This window comes from Eutrigla gurnardus, assembly GCF_963514095.1.
Source record: "Eutrigla gurnardus genome assembly, chromosome: 2".
Taxonomy (NCBI): Eukaryota; Metazoa; Chordata; class Actinopteri; order Perciformes; family Triglidae; genus Eutrigla; species Eutrigla gurnardus.
This window is the reverse complement of record NC_139916.1, coordinates 14,951,540-14,974,280: the sequence shown is the minus strand read 5'-3', so window position 1 is coordinate 14,974,280 and position 22,741 is coordinate 14,951,540.

Genomic DNA, 22,741 nt, shown 5'->3' with positions numbered 1-22,741 from the left:
CTGCCTTAAAATTGCCTTTTAAAATGATACATTTTCAACTTTCACTAAGTTAATATTTTTACCCAACTTCAGTCCTGATTACTACTTAATATTTTCAAAATCTTAAAACTTTAAATGCCAGTTCGTTTAAATAAATATCGATGCAAAAACTGTATTATCATTTTCTGTATACTAAATGATCAGGGGATTTTTACAACTACAATTTTGAAGCCTTGGCTCTAGATTGAAAGCCTGAAATAATAGAATTCATGAAAAATGTTAAAATAGGGACATTGTAATATTAAAAGGCAAAAATGTCCCTAGTGAGGCACAAGGGTTAGGACTGTTACATGCAAGTCATACAATCAATTGTTAACTAAATTGACTGACCTTAAACATGTATGTATCTTTTGAGAGTAATCAGCCGCATCCCCCCAACTGTGTAGTCAGCCAATGGATATGGATCTGTCAGTTCGTTTGGGCCAAGAAGTTCCACCTCTCTCGAAGGACACATTTTCAGTTCATAGGCTCTGTAATGTTCCCTGTACCACGCACTCAGCTTTCTGACAATAAAAAGCAGCTTATCCTGTACAACAATCATCTGGATTATTTCAGTAAATTCTGGCAGCCCTGCCAATGAGCCATGTGCAAGGATCATTCCATTCCTGTAGTTAAGGCCACTATACGTTGCATTTTTAGCCAAGCACACACCATCCAAGTCTGGGTGTCTCTGTTTAATAGCAAATGCAATGTCCTCTTTCAAAACGTCCATAGGAAGAGTTGAAACATTTGTTACCTCCAGGGGGGATTTAGGAAAGCTGCACATGTAAAGGTGATGTGCCATGAGAAACTGATGTCTTTCTGCTAAGGAAAGGAGCACATTTTTGAAGCACCTTGTATGCCGCACAACTCTTTTGAAGAAGCTGTGCTTCGCTTCGAAACGCATGGTCCATAGTGCAACTAACGGTCCAAACTCACAGATTAACTGAGGATAATGCTCCAGGAAATGGTGTTTGGGCAGAAGATTTGTCTCCGGGAAAAGCTCTTTAAATCTAACTCTGTGCTCAGAGATCTTAAAGTTCAAATATCCAATTGATTCTTTAGTTTGAACTGGAGAAACAACAAGGTCCACAATGTCCTTTAAGTCAGCAAGGAGATGCCAGGCTGGTTCATCAGATGGAACTTTCTGTCCAAGAAGTAGTGGAAGAAATCTTAATAAACTCCAGTTTTCATGTGCGTTTCCACCAATTGTTCTCCTGGATGAATAGGTCAGTGGAACAGGATGGGGGCGATTTGTTTTATCAGTCCATTTATAGGGAAAATCTTCTATTGCCTTGTTCAAAGTGGCCAAAGCAAAATACTTTTTGGAAATGAATACAGTCAGACAGAGAGCTATTTCAACAGGAACGATTCCCTCAAATAAATCATGGGCAATGTCTGGAGGAAAACCAGTTGTAACATTGAAATGGGAAAGTTTTTCTGACAGAACACATTTCCTCGTAACACCGTAACAGCTGCTCAAAGAATTTTCCTCAAGGGTTTTGAGATGACTTGCGTGAATCTCTTCAGTTCTCCGGGAGAAACATCCAGATCCAACGTCTTTGGTCCCAAAATCTAACTTATCTGCTGTACAAAATCTGCAAACATATCTGCCAGAAAAACTTTGTACAAAACCAGCAATACTGTGTGCTCCAAGGTTATCGGCAACAACACACTGCACTGTGCCCTTCAAAGTTTTCCCCAACTTATTCACAAAAACCCCATGTTCTTCTAATGTTATGAGATCACTAGTCAAAGGCTCTAAAACTTTGTCATAACCATAAACCTTGACATCATTGCTATTGATCAATGCAGCCAAATGAATAGAGGACAACAAGGACTGAAAACCAGGTGGCAGATTGCCTAAAATCCAATACAAGGCACAGATTTTGTGTTTTTTACGTGATGTACCAAGGGGATTGCATATTTCAAAATCATCAATATACAAAATCAATGAAATTGCACACTCTTTCGAGAGAATAGCGTTTCTTTTAAAGAGAAGTCCATCCCAAAAAGATCTGTATACCTGCCTATCACTATCCCCTGGTTGATGTTTTTCTTTCAAATTTGTAGCCTCATTTAGTATAGTTTCACAATTTAGAAGTTGCTGCAAGGATTTTAGTAAAGGCACATACTGAAAAGACTTTCCATTCTTTCGGTCTAACACATATTCAACTGGTTTCACAACACTGAAGTTTTTTCTATAGTATGCCTTCCGTTTCCAAGTGGTTGACAGTGGACCATGGTTTCCTATTGCAGCTTGAATGGGATTTGAAGTGCAAAGTACAGTGGCCAACTCTTTTACAACCGATTCATCAACTTGGCAATTTTGATCTTGTAAGAAGTGGATTATACTCTTTTGGGTGGCTGGCACAGAGACAGTACCAATTAAATATTGCAGCTCTTCAAGTAGTTCATTCACAGCTGCACTTGGCACCAGAAAAGCATGTTCTAACTTAAGTAAGACTGAGGCTAATTTTAGTTCAATAACATTTGTCAAATCCGTTGATTCTTCATCAGGAAGTTCTTCAGATAGTAAATCATCATCTGTAATGCCACTCACAAATGATTCTACAAAAGCAGGACTATCAACAGGTCCATCAACAATTCCAGGCTTTAAATCATTAATTGTATGGGGCGTATGTTTTCTCCATTTGTGAGTATTGAAAGCTCCATATAGATTGGTTTTGTATGAGCAACCAGCAAACATACAACTGACGGATTCATGATTTTTCAAATGTTTTCCAATGTGTCGAAAATATTCTGTCTCAGTAGAAAGTAGATTGTCACAAATGTGGCACTTGAAGAATTGTGAAAAGCTATCTTTCTGTGAGGATTGTTGAGCAGGATGGTATTTGCTTAGATGGGTCAGTAGAGCTTTCCATGTCTTGCATGTGCATGGGCAATTCTCATAAGTACAGGGGTAAGCACGGCCCCGTCCATAATGCCGATGATCAAGTTTATAGTGTTTCAGAAGTTCAGATCTTCTTGAAAATGAATTGTCACAGTCTCTACATTTCCACATGCATGGATAACTGAGGAAACATGATACAAAATATACCTTTAGTTAACTGAGTAGACCACACCTAATTTTTAATTTACATTTAGTTTTACTTAGTAGATCTGATAGACAATTTCCCAGATGAGAGAAGATTCTATACTTTCTCTACCCGCTGGCCTAATTATCAAAAATGTAAAAATTGCAAATAGAACTTACCACAAGCAATGATCACTGGCAGGAGCTTCCAAATAGGTTGTACAGCAGGAACACAATTGATTGGTGGCTGCTTCCCTGAAGTTGAAAGAGAATACATTATTTAGTTTTTAAGTTAACCATCAAAGTGTGTAAGTTATTAACATGATGCACAAATTACCCAACTTTTAACAAACAGATGTACTTTATAATTTTAGGGAAGCTGGCTCACATTTTGGTACTTTTTTACCACATGTAAATGCTGTTAACAGTGTAGCAAAGTAACATTACCAGCTAGAATTAGCTGGGCCTTGTAATACCATGGCTGATAAATACTGAACACAAGATAAGGGTGAATAAAAGATCACAGATGCCTCTATGCTATTGACAGCAGGAATAACCATCAGTAAAGTTTGCAGCTTGAACCTGGGGATTAACTAAGGTTACCACGTGTCATAAACGAACAAAAAAAAACGTGGGAGCATTATTAACCCCCTTCCTGACAAGCTAGCATGTCATGGTTAGTAATAATTGATGCCTAACGTCGTGTTGTTTCATATGATACTACTACTTTCTTCACTAGCTTTAAAACGGAGCGTAATGTCGGCAAACATTTGCTAGGCTCTTCGCGCCACTGTTAACTATTACAAACACTAAGCAGAGCAAACGCATTTTACGTCACAACGTAACTTGAGCTACTTCAATGCCGTCAATGCATTGTTAGTTAACGTAGCTAGCTAACTGTGATAGCCTAACCCACCCACGACCAGAGGGCGGCTAACGTATGTTAACGTTAAGGCGGGTCCACACCGCACCGACTGCCCGACTCGCGTCGGTAAATGAAGTCGGGCTACTTAATATGGCCCACTCGAATGGCGGACCGAAAATCAGCGTCTTTGAGAGAGTCGGCGTCCGTGACATGTCTCCTTGGTGTGGTCGCTCGAATCGGCCCACGTCGGCGTTCATTTCAGCCGATTCAAATGTGTAATCCGCCATTCGAATCAAATACGCCGATTTTCGGTCCGGTGTGGACCCGCCTTTATAGTTCGAATGAAGAATGCTAGCTTAGCGCTAGGCTAGCGCCAGCGCTAAGCTAGCTTAACGTAACGTAACTTACAAGCTATCAAGCGGAAATGCTGAAATTACAGCCAGAGTCAAGGCCAGTCGGGTATACTTGGAAAAACCGTTAACGGTAGACAAGTTTAAATGTTTTTACCTTACCAGTATCAATGTTGCTCGTTGTCGTTCTTCTGTGTCGCAGGCTGGCTGGAGGGGTCTGTTGGAGACGTACTATTGCACTGATTCTGTGAGGGACTTTTTTTTTTTATTCCCTTATTTGGATGTTAACAGGTCAGAGAGCGCGATCTCAACCTCAACAATGCGCATGTGCAAATCATGCTTAATCTAATAAAATGCTTTGATGAAATGAAAAAATTCATTTCAATGTCTCGCTGCCACTTTATATTGCATCCAAATACAAAAATAGTTTCAACCATAAACATAAATTAGAACGTTTAGATTAAATGAAAAAACTAATAATTTCCAGCTATTAGAGCGCAAAAATACACATAAAACCAACAACAGCAATGTTAGACTTTTTTCAGTGTATGTACTTAATGTTATTTTTTCCCCAAGTGGTGCAGTTAAGTAAATGAGTACATAAAAAAACAACAACAACAAAAAAACATACGCTCTTACGGTAGTTTTACTTCTAAGTTGTCAAAGTTGCAGTACCATTGCTGTAATCATCTGCCTTGCTCAGTCAGTACAAAGTTTAATTATATTTGAAAATTCTTAAAACAGCCCTTTCAACAATACCTAACCACATGCTGAGGGTCTGCTAAGAGAGATATCTACCACCAGCGAAGAATTCGATTCTTCACTGGTGGCAGATTCTTCTCCTACAAGAAAAAAGAAAACGCTTAAAGAAAAAAAAACACGAAAACAGCATTCTACCCAAGAGTGCTGAAAATGGGTAGGAAAAAAAAAACTTTGATGCTACCAAATAATGAGGAGAAATATGCGTGCTGGCAACTCCAACTAATTAGTGTGGAACACCAGGATTATGAGTGATATAAAATGCATTAAGTGCCAGCAGAGTAATTTGTGATGTAAGACAGTTTGCAACTTTAAGGCCTGTCTGTGGGGACCTGGTGGGGAATAAATGGAATTCATGTTTGCATACATTACTGTTGTAAAGTTTTAACAGCAGAATGCTGAGCTGATTACACATTGGCTGCTACAAGAGAGCAGCCATTAGCATTGTTCTGCAGCTGTCAGAGACTCTTATCCAAAAAGCGAGCAGTCGGGATGCTTTTGCATCAGCCCCTCTGAGAGCCATAACCAACAACATTACTGTCTACAGCAGGTCATTGAATGTGCCACGCAAGGCTTTAAGTTCTTGGCCTTGAAAGATGGTTGCGATCAATAAGGTGTCACCTGGTCGAGCCTGAACCTCTGGAACCGCCAACTCCTGCTTTCCTTGCGGATATTTGCCGCCTCGTATATACATTATCTCTGTGAAATATTGAGTGACAAATGGATTCTCAATCCGTGTTATTTGTATAAAGCCAAAGATGAAGTCCACAACAGCTTTGACCTTGTGTCATGCTTAATCCTCCTCCTATTTCCCCACAGATCTCCTGCTTTTTGTTTACCATGCTCAGCCTGAGGATTTACTGCACGGGGAAAAGAGTAATTGTGCATATAATGTCAAGGACTGTTGTCAGTATCCATACATCATGCCCACATATGGTACACATGGCTATGTTAAATATACATGCCCCCATGAAATATACATGACTGTGGTATGCATACAAAAAGCCCATGGCTGTTGCAGGAATGATTAGAACCCCACAACCTGGAATTCACCGATCTTCTCCTGAACCACAGTGATAACATCTGTCACTGTATTCCTCGATTTCACCTTTTTCCAGGCAACGGTGTAACAGCTCGTGTTGCAGGAAATGTAAATGTGTAAATGGAAAAATATGTCTTTTCATACTAATCCGATCTCACTTTCTGTTGAGAGAAAAAAAAAATGCAGCACACCAGTTCATTGCCTTTTCTGGGCAGCTGGTACTAGAATGTTGCAATTTGTAGGACTTTATATAATGAATGATTTTATTGAATAGGTAAAATGCCACACTTCTAGTAGACAATGTCTGAGGACAAACGTCACCCGCTTCCAGAGAATTGTTAAATACCAAAATGAATCAAAACATACTGCTCATTATACCTTTTCTGACCTTTTTGTTATGCTTTTTTTTCCTTTTGAGCTCCGCGTGAAAACTCGATAGGCTTCTCCTTTATTCCGTATGCGAATGCTCCCTCGAATTCATAATTTAAAGGTTGATATTGGTTGCCACTTTTGCTCTCCGTATACGTTTTCTCCCTAGGACATGGACACTCGGAGCACAAAGAGTTAATTTGTTGAGGAGGAAGACAACATGTGAGAGAGAGAAAGTGTTGGTGGGGAAAGGGTTCCCTATTATCAGGGGATGAGAGTGCTAATAAAACACAGGAGCTGCCGGGGTCCAGAGGTCAGATGCACATGTAATGAATGGAGAAATTTAACTCATCCAATTATAGGTAGCCAAGGCAAAAATCCATACTGTTACTCTGGGCAGAGCGCCCAAATGCAAAACTAATAATGTCAAGCAAAGCCCCAGCTTTGTGTAATGCGAGTGTGTGAGTGTGAGGTATAAGCGTGTGCGCAGGCGTGTGTGTTTGTGTGTGTGTGTACCCACACGCACAAACGATTTACAAGCGGAGAGGTGAGGGTGTTTTATAGTGTATTTGTGTACGTCCGTGTATGAGTGTGTATACATACTGTCACGTGTATTTGTGAGTTCAATTTCTGCAGTGGCTGCTTATGAGCGCGTCTCACTTGGAGATGCTGAAATTCTTCCCGCTGCGTGGCGTAACGTGAACCGAGGGGTCAATAAGCGGTGGGTGTAATAACAACGGTTGTGGTGTATCTGTTTTGGAGTTTTTCTTCTGTTTGTTAGCTCGCAAATTCCAACAATAAGAAACATGAAGTCTTTGCTTCACTGCGAAACTCTCAGGAATTGTACAGTATGTGTAGAACCGGGTGGGGAGATTATGATAATTCAGTTTGCGGCTATTGATCCGCCTGTCTTCAGGCACACACAGTTGACATTAATCATGCATTTAACTGTCAGGATTAAAAAATCCGATGCTAATCCAGTTCATGCAAAATTCGTTAGCAATTAGGATCTTTCGCTTTCGGGCTTGATGGGAACGATGTACCTCTGGAATACAAATACAAATAGATGTGAGCGTGGACCTTTGACTTAATGACCGCCCGTGTAAACAAACGCTCAAAAAGGGCAAGCTCGTTATTGAGGAGACGCTTTGATGAAGTGAGCAGCGCGTTGATTAAATGATTAAATTTGAAGAAAAGACGAAAAAGGGTGGAGGGGGGAAGTGAGAAGAATTACGTTCATACTCTGATACATTTTTTTTCTCCCCCAGTTTTATTTTAATTTTTTTTAATAGGGCGCCATACCCCCTTGGAGGCAAAGTCATTAGGCCTTATACATAACCATCGCTGCCACATTAAAATCACATTACACAACAACGATAATCATTGCATTCAATTACACATGGTAATAAATACCCGATGCCATCTCCAGTAAATCCATTAGCCTGGGAGACACACAACACGCGCACAAACGGGGCAGGAGACGGCAGCCATTAGAACATCTCGGTCTTTGGACTCACACACAGCCGTACTGTCAGTTGTTTGCCTTGTCTGAACGGAGGCGTTCACCGAGATATTTACAGCCACATTCGGAATTCACGCCACAGGCACTTCTTTATAGCTCATCTTTTTCCATAAGGCGCAGCACAGAAGAAATAAAAGAAAAGACCTGATTACACAAAAGGTCAACAGCTGGAATTTAAACAACATACAGGCTTCAGTCCACGGATCGTCAGATTGTTTCCTGCAGCTCCGTTACTCTTCAAATCATTTTGCAGCTAGGAAACGGTATCTCATCCATCATTTTCGGTATGCTCAGTAAGCCTTTATGATGCCTAAATAGAAAACCTACAGTCAGTGGCATTCACATGCTGTATCTTTACATACATCACTCAAATGGCAACCTATAAAGAACATGAGGTTGTCTATAAAAAAGCTGGAGTCTCAACCTCATTAATGGCTATGTGACGGAGTGGTGTGAGGAGCAGGTGATCACGCTCAGCAGGTTGCGGTGCACATTTTAGTGCTATTAGTGAGGAGAAACTGACACGCTCAGACCCGGCAAGCAGATAACAGATGCCTCTTATACAGTCTATACGGGGAAAACACACTCACATGCACATGCACGCTCTACTCGGTGCATTTTCATTTTCATATCTCCTGCCCCTGAACCGCTCAATACTCTTCCTCCACCCCTTCTCCTTAACAAAGCTCATCCCGCACTGCTCCACCTCTCCCTCTCTCTGCCTTCAGCCTGCCTCCCTCCCCTCTTTGCTTGATGGCAGCCTCACTTGTAATTAACTGTTATGTGGGGGATTGATTGCGGACAGCTTAGCATTGACCAGCTTCATTATGGAGTCCCTTCAAAGTGGGATTCTGGGCCTGCCAATACTCCTGAGTTTATTTCAGTGAAGGGATCAATAGCTAGCGCATTAAAAGCTTTATTTTGGCTTTGTCCGCCCCTCGAGTACCTTTGCCCTGGTTGCCCTGTGGATCTTTCTAGGTACCACAGTGATGACGGCTTCAACCTTTTCAGGGGTTAAGAAGGCGGCATGACCAATGGCGGCTTATGCTGCATTATGTAGCGGGTATGGAATCTCAGAGTGGGTGAAAATAAAATAAAAAACTCCATTAAGCTAGCAGTTTGCTTGGCTTCCGTGTGTGGCGTACCCCGTCGTGGATATTCTAGGGATTACTGGTCAAAGCTCACCTGATTGGTACCTATAGATGGATGGATGGATGGATGGATGGATGGATAGCCAGCTTGCCAGCCAGCCAGATAGATAGATAGAACTATACATGAAATAAACAATACCTATTACTGTGAAAATAGAGTCCAGAGTTTTCTCTGTCAGACAGAGATGAGAGAGTTGTTGTGGAATGTGATGGCTTGTGGCAGGAAAGATTTCCTGTATCTGTTGCTACGACAGCGGAGCTGAAGCAGCCTATTGGAGAAGGTGCTCCGCTGTCTGCCTAGTGTGTGGTGGAGAGGGTGGTCAGGATTATCCATGATGGATAACAGTTTGTTCAGTGTCCTCCTCTCCACCACAGCCTCCAGGGTGTCCAGTTTGCAGACGATCACAGAGCCAGCCTTCTTTATTAGTTTGTTGAGTCTGTTGGTGTCGCTGGCTCCGATGCTGCTCCCCCAACAAACCACAGCAAACAAAAGAACACTGGCCACCACAGACTGACAAAACATCTTGCTGCACACACATACACTGCAGATATTTCTAAAGCATGTTTCCCCCTTCTCCACATATCCAGATGTTGTGATATGTGTCAGTCCGTCCATGCAATGTTTCCACTCTGCCGGTGGAGTAGCAGTGGCATCCTGTTTCAAAGCTTTTCTACCATCAGCATGCTGCAGCGCTCTGCCATGAAAGCATATACACATCGAAGTGTCCTGGGACTTTCCCTCGGAGAAGCATACGCACACACACACACACACACACACACACACATGGAGTGGCCCTCTGATGAGATATCATTTTGTCATTTAGCATGCTGTGTTACAAGATGTATCTCCCCCGCCAAAGCGTCAGCAGCAACCCCAGCTCTGTCCTTGTCTGGTGTTTCCCTCAAGGCTACACACACCGCCAAGGAGCTACACACCCTGGGAGATGGAAAGAGCATGGCTGCCACATTATAAATGACTTGAAGAATCTCTCCTTCTTACTCGCCTGCTCTCTTACTTGTACACTTGCTTTGCCATCCCCCCCATCTCACTCTCTCACACACACACACACACACACACACACACACACACACACACACACACACACACCCACTCGTGCACACACACCACACCCACTCGTGCACACACACCAGTTGCCAGCTGAGACCATTACACGGATATCCTTTGTCGGTTGCCACGTGGACAGAAATGATGACCTTGCCCTGAAGCTTTTGTTCCTTACCTCTCTTGACTCTCTGAAATGGATCTAACCACTGAAATACCAGGTTATCCTTTTCCTTTGCTCCACGCTACGGAAATAATCCTCACACAGCAGTATGGCTTCCGCCTCCATGACTGGTTATTCTCTCATTATGAGCTCTTCTTTCAGCTCCTGTAAAGTAATATTCTTTAGAAAGTGAGATATTGTGCTGTCTAAGTCCTACTGTACCTCACCGACTCCGCGGTCGGTCCCTCTGTGCTTCCACAGAAGTAATGGCCTGCAGACTCAGCACTGGGGCGGCAGAAAGATGAATAAAAAAAAGAAAACCCTCACAAACGTACCCCACTGATACCCTGGACAATGGTGGTGACACTTAAATAATAAGCAGTGCTTGGCGGCTTTCAAGTTATTTTTTTCCTGGATGTGTGGGACTGAGGTCATCTCATTAGTAAGGCGGAAAAGCAAAGAAAACACACAGGAATCTCATAAGAAAGCGGGATATCACTGCCGTGCCTATAGCCTCTGATTACATGTTTAATAAAAACTAACATTGATCACCTTTCATCGATTTACTAATAAAATGGGAATTGGCTTTGCAAGCTTGAAGTGAATGTGATTAGTTTGAATTGAGACACATTTCTTTAGTATAACAACGTGTAACTGCAATACTTCCTGGGATCCTGCAGCGTGAAGTCCTGTCGCTGTCAATTGCTTTTAAATCATTACAAAGGCCACCGTATTACCTGAAGTCCCCACAAAAGGATCCGCTACTGAGCTTAGAAGTGTGTATCAAAAGGAAGCCATCCTTGGGAAGACTATATTAAAAAACACAAAAGAAAAAAAGATCACATAGATATGGCAACAATGTGCAACGGTGTGCCGGAGGGCAGCCGGTGGGGCTCGGCTGTTAATGGTTCCTTCATGCTTGACACATTTCAAAACAAAACAACTAATGTTCCCCAGATCAGGCCAGCAGGACAACATTAGCAGGGAAAGATCTAACAGTCAGATAGAAGACGAGATTAATTACAACATGCCCTCATCAGGCACTGCGACGAGAGGCAGAAGTGGATCAAAAACAATGTTTGCGAGGCCACCGAAGGGGTATTTGGTGGGCCCCCGTTAACTCGGAGGTGCGTGGCAAGAAATGCTTAAATAATAGCAGATTTATGAAAATAATACCTCTGTGGGTTTTAATTTGGAGCTGGATAAGCAGAAAAACCTGTATACAGAATTTGATGAGAAGAACCATCTGTCCGACGATAATCAGCAGGCCGTTGCTACACAGTTCACTGAAGTGCTCAAATAAAAAAAGGAGGAGAACATAAAAACCCTGAATGGGGCTCAGATCAGGGAAGTGTTGTTTGCCAAGAGATATGCGCTTGGAAGATAATCAATCCTTAAAAGTTTGTTTAATCAATTCAGAACTATACATACATGATAGGCAGAAATAATTCAACACAAATTGCCCGTTTTCCGGACTGGAGAAATGTCAATATTCATAAGCAGTCTGTTCTTGCTCTTAAGATCTCCAGATGGGAGGAGGGCTGTCAAAACACCCTCACGTCAAGATGAAACAGAGAAAAGATATCTATTCAATTCTGACGTTCCATTAATGAATAATTTCCCCATGCATAAATATTAATAGATAAAATTAATTAGTTAAATCATTGATGTGGAGGAAAATCAACAGGGAAGCTCTACCACTCGACTTTGTGAATTTCGATCTCATTTAATCATATTCCCTACTAATTAATTTGAGCATTTTCTGGATGCTCGTGCAGGTTTAATGCTTCGTTACCTAAAAACCTGTATACAGTAACTTCCAATACTCTTCCAATGATCAAACAGCATATTTCATTCTGATATTTACTCTACTGTATATGGTGTGCTCGTGATTTCTTGCTTGATTATCATTTTAAATAATTGCCGTCATTTAGTGTTGAAAATATGACACTGGAAAGGGAAATTGATGTGCTGTAGAGGAAAAGTGAATCACTTAAAATGTCTGAATCTCACAATGCTTCATCAAATTTTCTTTTACTGGCCCTGAAAAATCAGTGTTCAATGTCACAGCGCTGCTGACTGACTTATTATTATTATTTGAACAAAGATGAGTTTAGACCGAGCACCAAATGAGCCGTCCTATTCCCTAAAATTTGCTAATAGCAGAATCATTAAAGACTACTCTGTTGACCTTTTAAAATGCTGGCTCCCAACGCCTTACTCTAAATCCCATGCTTATTGACTTGGCAGCTTCTTTAAATGCCCTTCTTAAAGGAGCAGTGCATAGACTCCCCCTCCCTATACCTATCTCCTCCCCTTAGCTACCACTCACCCCTGACCCCACCTGTGGCACCATGGGAAATGACTAGAGTATTAATGTGTCCCACAAATGAGGCTACCTGTCATGTGCTATCTCCCTCCTCAATACCAAGACACAAGCACTGACATTGGCATACACACAAGTATGTCTTGCACAAACGCATATAAGCTTTCCAAAAATAGGCTTTTGACCCAGAGCCCTTATGCATCAAATGGCATAACAGTCACGTTCACTGTTCTCCTGCCTCCTCTATACCTCCCCTTCTGATAAAGTGTGCCGAGGCTCCGCTGTAGCCCGAGGGCTGTGATGTCACAGAGAACGGCAGCTCCATATATGACGCTCATGAAATGAAGGCAGAGAGGGGACAGACATGTGCATTATTGACAGAATAATGGAGGAGCGCTGATAAATAGATGTAGGGATGCATCACGGAGGAGAAAGAGAGAGCGAGAGAGAGAGAGAGAAGAAACAAATAAACAAAATCCATGATTATTTGATAAAAGGAATAAAATGAGGTCCATTACAATCTTGTTAATTTGCAGGCTCTTTTTAAGGTACAATGGTAAGACATAGACTTAACACAAACACACACACACACACACACACACACACACACACACATAGACAGACTCCTGCATGCAGGCTTTCAGAACACCAAACGCAAAAATCCTTCCACCATATCCTTTTGTATTTAGGTCAGCGATGTATGCAGACGGAAACTTAACGCTGCCATGGGAGAAACATTACCATCCTCAACCTATTACGGAGTTTGACACATCTTATCAAATATGTACAGCCTGCTCCGTGGATGTCAAACGCATTACACTGTAGGCTTTGGTAAACACGGGATAATGATACCTCACATGTTCTGACACAAATCCACCTGCCAGACAACAAGGGGTTCGCTATTGCTCTCATGCTCCCTTCCACCTGCCCATTTATCATGTCTCTCTGCACTGTGGGTCGACCATCTCACTAATGATGCCAATTAATTGAAAACATTAGTGCATCTCAAAGATTAACATTCCCCAGTCATGTAGGGGAGAGGGGTGAGTGTGAGTGTGTGTGTGTGTGTGTTTGTGTGGAAAGGGGAGGGGGGTATCAAAGAACTAAACAAAGGCTCATTGATACACAGTTTGTCTGCCAGTGATTAATAGGGAAACATAGTTCTCAGTAATGTGATCAAAGACATCTGATGTCTTGGAAATACCGCACAGGAGGTGAAAACAGGCGGCGCAGCAAACTCCAAACGATTGTGAGCCCAAAAAGTTTTTAAATGATGCTGCATCAGTTCACAAGTCACATTTTCCAATGTTTTTGTGAGCGACGGAGGAAAAATGCAAAACTTCCATTCTTGAGCAGTAATGCTGAAAACCAGCACCTATGTCTTGTTGTGCTAAGCAGTCCGTACTCTGGAGTCGAGCTTAAGTCTCCAAAAACATTCGACGAGACATTAGCTCAAATTATATGCAGACCCACGCCTATACACACCGTCGGAAAGAGGGAGAGAGAGCGAGAGGGCGTGAGAGAGAGGGAGGGAGAGGGCAGGTTTGCCTCCAGGCTTGGCAGGCAGGCAGTGTGGCACATGCCTGGCAGACAGAGATGATGATAGTAGGGGATGCTTCCAGCCTCCAAACCTCCATATCAGCCAGGTGTCCATGGACGAGATATAGGAAGGGTGAGGTGGGATGGGGTGGGGGGGGGACTGTCAGAGCCCAGGGAGGATACGGGGGTGTGGGAGATGGAGACAACACTTCCAGAAAAATGAGCAGGCTATACAGGCTGCTGCTGGATCCAGTTGAGCAGCTCCTACTCGGGTTGCAGCGAAAGCAATCGTTTTCATAAAATATCTCATCGTTTCCGACCACATGTATTAGAAGCGTGTTCACATATTTAATTAGGGAATTTGACTGATTTGATTGGGAAAAGTGTATTTTGTGCACCTCAAACATCACGTACAACTATGTGCTTTAATAATGGTTGGTATTTTTACAGTGTAGTGAGAGCATGTCCGTCAATTAAAAAGCACATTCATGCACGTTTAGCAATACTCAGGTTGATGCTTTACAGTTTTGCATTTGCATACAGCAGACACAAGTCTCTGTAGACAGGAGTACCTGCTGCACGTGTAAACAGCCAACTGTTTGCCTACATATTAACTTAATGTGGTGATAATATGTGTTGTGTTTGCAGCATGTTGCAAAACTGAGTTATCACAAACTAAATCCAAAACACATGTTTATTGTATCTACAACCCATCCTTTCAATGATCTACTCTCTGGGTTTTCTGTCTGTTATCACTGTAGTTTATTTTTTTTCCTCATGATAACTAGGTCTTCTTCAATGAATATAATGTAATGAAAGTGAATTATTCAACATTTTAGTGTAAAAATGGAGGCATATAGTTCAGTTGTGTGTAATAAGGTGTTTGCATGTTGCTGCAGATGCACTGCTAACCAAAAAATCATACTATTTTGTTTTTTTAGACATTAAATGAGTGAAATTGTCATTGCTTTTGACTAGTGCACTGTTCCAACATGCAGCATAGTTTACAAAGCTTTTCTTGCCCAGCTTGCCAGCTGCTCCAAGCAACCCAATTACTGGGTAAAACCCTGGCTTAGTCTTCCCAGAGTTCTGCACTGCATCCCGCATCCATCTCAGGCCCCAGAGAGCTTCCTCTCGGCTCTCCACCAATGTCATTTACACCTCCCGCTCCACCCTGGCTTAGGTTGCCTTCCCACTGCTATGTAACGGCAGCTACAGCCCCCCCGCTGACCGGGAACCTGGGACACAAGCAAAACTGGGTTCTTAGAAAATGGAGACAGCGAATATGACGCAGCAAGACATCTCATTACAGCAGTAGAAGCTTTTCCGCTGGTGTTTGCCCAGACTCAGATCATCAGACGAGGAGGGAGATTGCTTGAGCTCGGCTCCAGCTTTTTTTTTTTTTTTTGCTGAACAGAAGGAGGGAAAGGAATGGAGGAACTAGGGGAGGGAATACGGAGGAAGGAGGGAAGAAGGGATGAGTGAGTGCAGACAGCGGAGCCAAGAGAGATCCGCAGCAGAGGTACTGTAGTGGAGCTCTACAGGAAATGAAGTTGCACCTGGAGCAAGGAGAGGAAGGAGCAACGTGAAGATGGGTTAGGTGTGGGGGCAGGTGGGAGGTGACAAAGCCACTGAAGCTGAGCAGAGGTTGAGTGGGGTTGAAGCCACACTGTAAGCCCTCCTTTCCCCTGAGACAGGCAGAGTTAGAGGGCCGGGATGGGACTGGGTTACAGGGAAGGACCTGGGGCCATTTCATTACAGAAAGTGTCTGTCCAGAAGATGGGAAAAGGATTATCCTCCAAACAGGATTTATTGGAGGGGATAATTCATTGGCTGAACCCACAGTGGGAAAGTGCCATATAGGTTGAGGTTACAATATTGCTTCATTCACAGCTCCCAACAGCCTGATTCTCAGCAATGTATGTGTCTGAGTGTGTGTTGGTGAGTCTGTTCAGAGACAAGTTAGAGCATTTGTGGGGAAGAAGGTGTGTGTGTGTGTGTGTGTGTGTGTGTGTGTTTGATTGTGTATGGGCTGTGTTGTTGTCTGCTCAGGATAATTCAGTAAATAAGTTCAGTTGCCATAGGCGCCGGGACGTGATTAGTTCTTCCTCTTACTGGCTGCATTATGAGGCACCCAGAGATGGTTTTGCTGATGTAACAAATAATGAAAATATGAATATATGAAAGCAAAATACCTGTCACAATCACTTAGGTGATAGGGTGCACATCCTAAATGCAAAGAAACAAAATGCCCCTCTCCACATTCACGGGGAATATGTAAATTGTGCCCATTGTATTCCCTCATTCGCAGTCTGTTAGAAAACAGCTGAGGTGTGAAAAACTAGAAAAACAAAATATGAATTGGGACTCATTTGCTGTCTTTGGGCCTGCAGGGCACTTGACAAAACAATGATGGAGACATGGAGGAACACAGGGGAGATTTGCATTTAACAAACTGATGTCTCCTGGCCTGTCATGTTATATTAATGCTGCAGGGAGATTGCCACATTCTGGTCCATTCTAATGTGGTAATAAGACAACTGGCTCCAAAGCAGCACTTCTATTTGCCGGCAACGGAAGAGGAGGATACAACAAAGGTTTGGAACATTCTGGCAGAAAGACATCTTTACATCTTTATATGCCTCTGATTTACAGCGTGACCACTTCCACTGTCCTGGATTAACCGGCAACACTTTGGCTGAGGATCCCGCTCCCTTCACGCTGCCGTGTGCATCACAAATCCAGACATTTGCCTCTTCGCCTTGCCCTTTCATATTTTTCCGAGGATTGCAAAAATGAGTCTGAAATCATTCCCTTAAAAGGCCGTTGATTGGGGTGCCGGGGTCTGTAATTTGCAATTAACGAACGGGCTCTGGAATTTGATTTGGGTCAAGGTCCTCATTTGCATACTCCTTCCTGACTAGTGGAGAGACTCTGGGGGTGCTCCGTCTCGATGACGGTGTCTCGTTGTCTGATTTATGTTCAGCGGTCATGGTGAGGGAAAAAAAAAGTTGAGCAGCGCTGCCCTGCTCTGCCTCAGTGTGCTTCTTGTGACTTGTCACGCTCTTGCAGTTAATGAATTCTGAGCGCGAGCTGTGATTTCTATTGGTTCATCTCAATTGCCTGCTAATGGCAGGGTCGTTAGGCCAGGGAAATAGCGAAGTCCACCGCCAGTCTCCAGGGGTGGTTACAGCAGGCAGAAAGTGCTTTGAGCTGTGACCTATTGAGATAGCTACCTCTCTCTTCTAATGGAAAACCTGCTCCACCAAAGAGAACAGATTTATGCCCTGAAAAAGCGCAAATAACAATTTGATGTTGATGAGTTGTGCTTTTTAGAGGCCATGCATGTGTAATGGTCAGTGTTGGTATGTAACTAAGTATGTTTACTCAAGAACTTTATTCAGTACTTTACTTTTTTCAGTGCTTACATTATTTGAATGTTTCCATTTCATAGCACTTTGTACACTTCGGCATAACTCTTGATACTGAATGTTGCCAAAAACACACTTCATTCACATTCTTAATGCAGGACTTCTACTTGTCGTGGTGTATTTTTAGAAATCATAATTAACGTTCAACACAACACCATTGCATTGCTCCTTTACTAAAACCTGCATTATCTTATTTGTTGTCCACATGGGGGCAGTGGACACAACAGCTGTAAACAGCTTATTTATTTCTTCTCTGATGTCCTTATAAATGTAAATCCAATATTCACTACACTTTTTTTTTTGCTGTTTTTTTGGTCATGACAAAAATGTGTTTCTTCAGCTGCAAAATGCTCCTCTGTGTTTACCAGCCAGCAAACGGTGGGACCGTAGAGCTCTTTGATGGAAAATAGCTGCCTGCTGCAGCTGAAAGTGAACTAAAACAGAAAAGTTGAGTAAAACTAAAACAAAGAGCTGAAAGATGCTCAAATGCTTCTTAAAGTTGGCTGCAGAGTCAGGGGAGCACTCTCTGTGCGTTCGTCACCATATGCAGGCCCCTTTTATATTACACATTTGATCCATTATTAATATGAAAACAGAGATTATACGCACAGGGAGTCACTGATCTAGATCACAGTCCGTCAGTAGTTGAGACTGCAAGGACTCAACCAAAAAACTTTTTTTAATTCTTATTTATTGGATGGAAAACATAATATTTTAGTGCAGTGTACACCTTAAACAAAGTTGAGGGTTATGAGAATTGTCTGAAAGTGTATTTTGCGGCATAAACCGAACATAGCAGCGTCCTGTTCATCAAATTTACTGAAAGTCAGTAAATTTACAAGCAGACGTTTGGAGGTATATGTGCAGACGGCATGGCTTTTGACACATACGCACACACACACACACACACACACACACACACACACACACACACACACACACTGTAAGCAAACTGTCAGGTGTAATTCTTTTTTTGTGACAGAACTATGGAGTCTCATGTCAAGATGCTGCAAGTGGAGCAGTTGAGAGAGAGAGAGATCTGCTCCCATGCACGCCGGTAATCTTTGGGCCTGTATTTGAAGTGCATTCAGGCCCTGCCGATGGAGTAAGCGCCGTGCCGTAGGGGGTAGGACAATAGGTTGCTGCCCTTGGGACCAGCTTGCTTTCAACCTATTGACTGCAGGCCGCATTCATCTCCCACATCCTTTGGTTTCTTCTAGGAGATTAACATGAAGAAACATACACACATACAGAACAAAGTCCTGGCATCACAGAACTAGTGTTAGTACAGTATGTCATAAGTCATAATAGTTGGCCCAGTAGCTACCAGGGTTATCATTTTAGTTGATATGGTGATACTTGGTATGTTTCTGTAAGTTCATTTATCTGCTCTTCTTTTAGCTCCATTTTGGGTCTCCACCAAATCCTGAGGGAAATATCCACATCTTTCCCCATGTTCGAATAGTAGTTTGGTTATGGAATAAAAAGTAATAGATATCATCTTCAATTTAATCCTGGGAAGAGAACATATTTGGCTTTTTCATGCTCTGTTAAAAATGAAGGTAACATTATCTTGCTGATAATTTATATATTCTCCTTACACATTGAAATTCAAACTCAAAATTCAAAGGGACTTCTCTGAAAATGTGCTCAGTCTTTACTATAACTGCACTGTAACAATATGCTGTATATTTCTACAACTTCTTGTTCTGTCATTTTATTTTTTGAAGAAGGTTGACCAGAGCATTCAATGGCAGATTGCACAGGAGCAATGGTATTGTCATTCACTGTCCATAATATGTAAATACTTGTATAAACAGTCTACAAAATTAAAATGTGATTAAACTTGTTAACGGTTGACATAACCTAAGTTGACCGTGTATCAGTCTGCTGCATGATGCAAAATAAAGGTAATGTTAGCTAGCTGGAGAATTTTCAGAAAACATTTTGAACAAGCAATCCCAGGCAAAGCCGTTTAATGGTGGATATAATGTTACAATGCGACTAGAAATAATTTGCTAAGGTTAACCCATTACATATTTATTTAATTGTAAACTGATCATATTAACATTATTGTTGAACTCTAATGCATGTGTTGTAACGCAACGTTAACGTCACTCAGTCATGGAGCAGACACAAGGCAGACGGTCAGACAACCTCGGTGAGCGCGGACGTGAGGCCACACGGTGGAGTCAGGTCTTTGGAGTACAAAGTTGTTTTATCTGTGTGTGAACGACTGTAATCATTATTCTGCACCGTTTTAACACTAGCGAACCAGTCAACTTATGTGAAGCTACAGCTAGCTAACTTAGCATTACATGCATTAGCCGTATCGCCTGCAGAACAGGGGGGCTGCAGACGGCCCATTAACGTTATTCCTAAGTCCCGGCCCATTAGTTCGAAAAATGTCTTATTGAACTGAAAGCCCATAACATATGTCGGACGGTGTGTTATCCTGAGTTCACTGCTCCGGAAATACACACTCTGACTGCCCGTGTTACTACTTTCCAGACTCCATTAACAAATTGTTCGATTTAACAGATAATGCATAAATCACAATAACGTATCACTTTGTACGGCCCCTGAAAAAAACGTTTTAATATCGGCTGATATTTAACTTTAACGGCTCTTGTGTTAACTAGAGACCGACATTAAGCCGACTCAGTTTTAATGTTATTGTTAATGTCACCTCAAGATATATAAATTAAAATGGGCTGTGTAGGTGAAATATAAAAAAATATCAAACAGAATGTAATGACAGAATGCATTTTCTATGGTGTTCCTCAAGGTCTTCGTGTCTTAATTTGGTAGTTGTATTTTTGACCATTTTAATCAATACTTGAGTGTGAAAAATGGTTACATTTAACACCAAACCTCTGTTACAAATGGTGTCAACCCAAAATTAGCTGCAAAAACTTATAAGACATAATAGAGCTGGAGAATCATTTACTTCCATCGTAACGTTTTAAGACCTTATACACTCTAAACACTGTTTATTACAGATTTATGACTAGAAAAACTTTATACACCATGAGGAGCTGCATCTCAAATTAATCTTCAGGCTCCCAGCGATCAGATGATGTAGACCATGCTCCCCCCCAAAGATCCCCCAAACAGGTAAAAAAAATGTATCTTTTGTTTTCTGTATAACAGGCGTCATGGCAGCCAGAAAAGAAAAGTGGAGTGAATATTGGCTGAGATAGTTAGAGGTTTTGCTTTTAATTGGTTAGATCTAGGCTCATGTTAGACATGCATCATTAACGCTGGCTAAGTAGTTCTAATGCGCCCAACCTGTAGAGAAGAAGAAGAGAATCTAATGCTTGTTGCATTTTTTGGATTAAAAGTATTCCTGGTCTCATCAAAACACTTCACAATATGCATCATTTGCAAAGCTGCTAATATGAAAAACTAAAATGAACTGTAAAAACATTCCTCAACAACATATTGTATTGGGAACTATTAACAGCTATTTTCTGTCAAAAAAAGTTGCCAGGTAACTTCTGTAATTTGAAACAGTACAAGATAATGTTGTAAACTAAATTACAATTAACAATACATTGCTGTAATTTATATACAACATAAACCTGTAAATATACCACCATTAGTTTTTAGTTATTAACGGCAATTTTCCAAGACTTTATTGGCAACTTTTTTGCCAGGTTTTTACTGTAAATTCTACAGGCAATTTGTTACAGTGTGACTGTAGTTCTGTATGGCATTAACTGGCCTGACCTGTATAATAACTGCAGCTCAGACATTGTTAAAGTCGATGCAGTGCCGCGTGTTACTCTAGTTTAGGTCTTTGGTATTTACAGCTCTATCGGCCCATACTTCATTACTGCTCACTGTATCCGTGGAGTGTGTTTAGCTGGGGAGCCTGTGGCCCTGACTGTCCCCTGGGTGGAGTGTGTTTGTTTAGGGCCACTGCGCTGCTCGGACACTGAGATGCAGATGGTGCAGGGAGCCGGCCCTGGAGTGCCTTTGGACACGCTCTGGCAGAGTGCAGGGTCATGTTCTCTCGCCGACTACAAGACAGGAAATCCATTTAATTACCTGTGAAGCAGAAGACGGGGTGTGGGGGCCTGACAGAGGAGTACTGTGTTCCCCGAGCACTCTGCCAGAGACCGCCGGGGGGTTGCAGAAGAGAGAGGGAGGGGGGGAAACAATGGCAGTGGGGAAGGAGAGAGCAATGAGGGAGCAGATATACTGTAAAGAGAGCAAAGGAAGGCAGAGAGAAAGTAAGCAGGATGGTCGTTACTTTGAAATTCCTCCAACGTCTTCACTAGTTAACCAAATTGATCCCTCTCTCCTCCCTCTTCTCTTTCTCACCTACCCTCTCGTCCTTGAGTGTTTATTGGACACGCTTTGTCCATCTTCCTCCTTAGTTCTCCTGACTTAACTCTCTGTGGATCTTTTCACAACTCTTTCTTTTTTCCTGTCCCGTTAAGTCATCGTCACTGCGATCTGAAAATACCACTTGTTTCGGTTGCTTTTCAGTTCATTTGTCCTTTTGTCTCCCTTTTCTGTAAAGCGGTCCATTTGTTTTCTTCTCCCTCCTTAACCCCAGGAGAACTAATTCAACCCCTTATAGCCGACAGGTCCACAGATTGTTGCCACCCTGTGGACCAGAGAAGCTCAATGCCCAGCGGGATAATGCTGGTTCATAGCTAGATGAACTGTGGTAAGAGGAAACTATAGTCAGCTGGTATGCCATTATGCAAGGTCAACCGTGAGATGCCCTAAGAGATGGTGCTTGCTTCAACTAGTTTAAAAGAAACAAATTGTTGCTGCTCTACTGTAAGCATTTTGAACTATGCTGGTCACAGAACAGCCATTGTGTTCTACTAACCCTGCAAGATGTTTGTTCAGATCAAAATAAAAAATAATAAAAACACAAAAAGACAAAAACAAAGACAAAAATGGAAGCAGATGGGCAGAAATGCATATTAATGTTAATAATTTTAAATGGTCCAACAACAAAAAAAGGTCTGAGTGACCATTGTCTGTTTGCCTTTTCCAAGCACTTGCTGGAGTGCATGTTCCCTTCCAAAAGGCTGGCGTTCACATCTTCATGCTGTGGTTGAATTGTGACTGTCCAGGTAATAC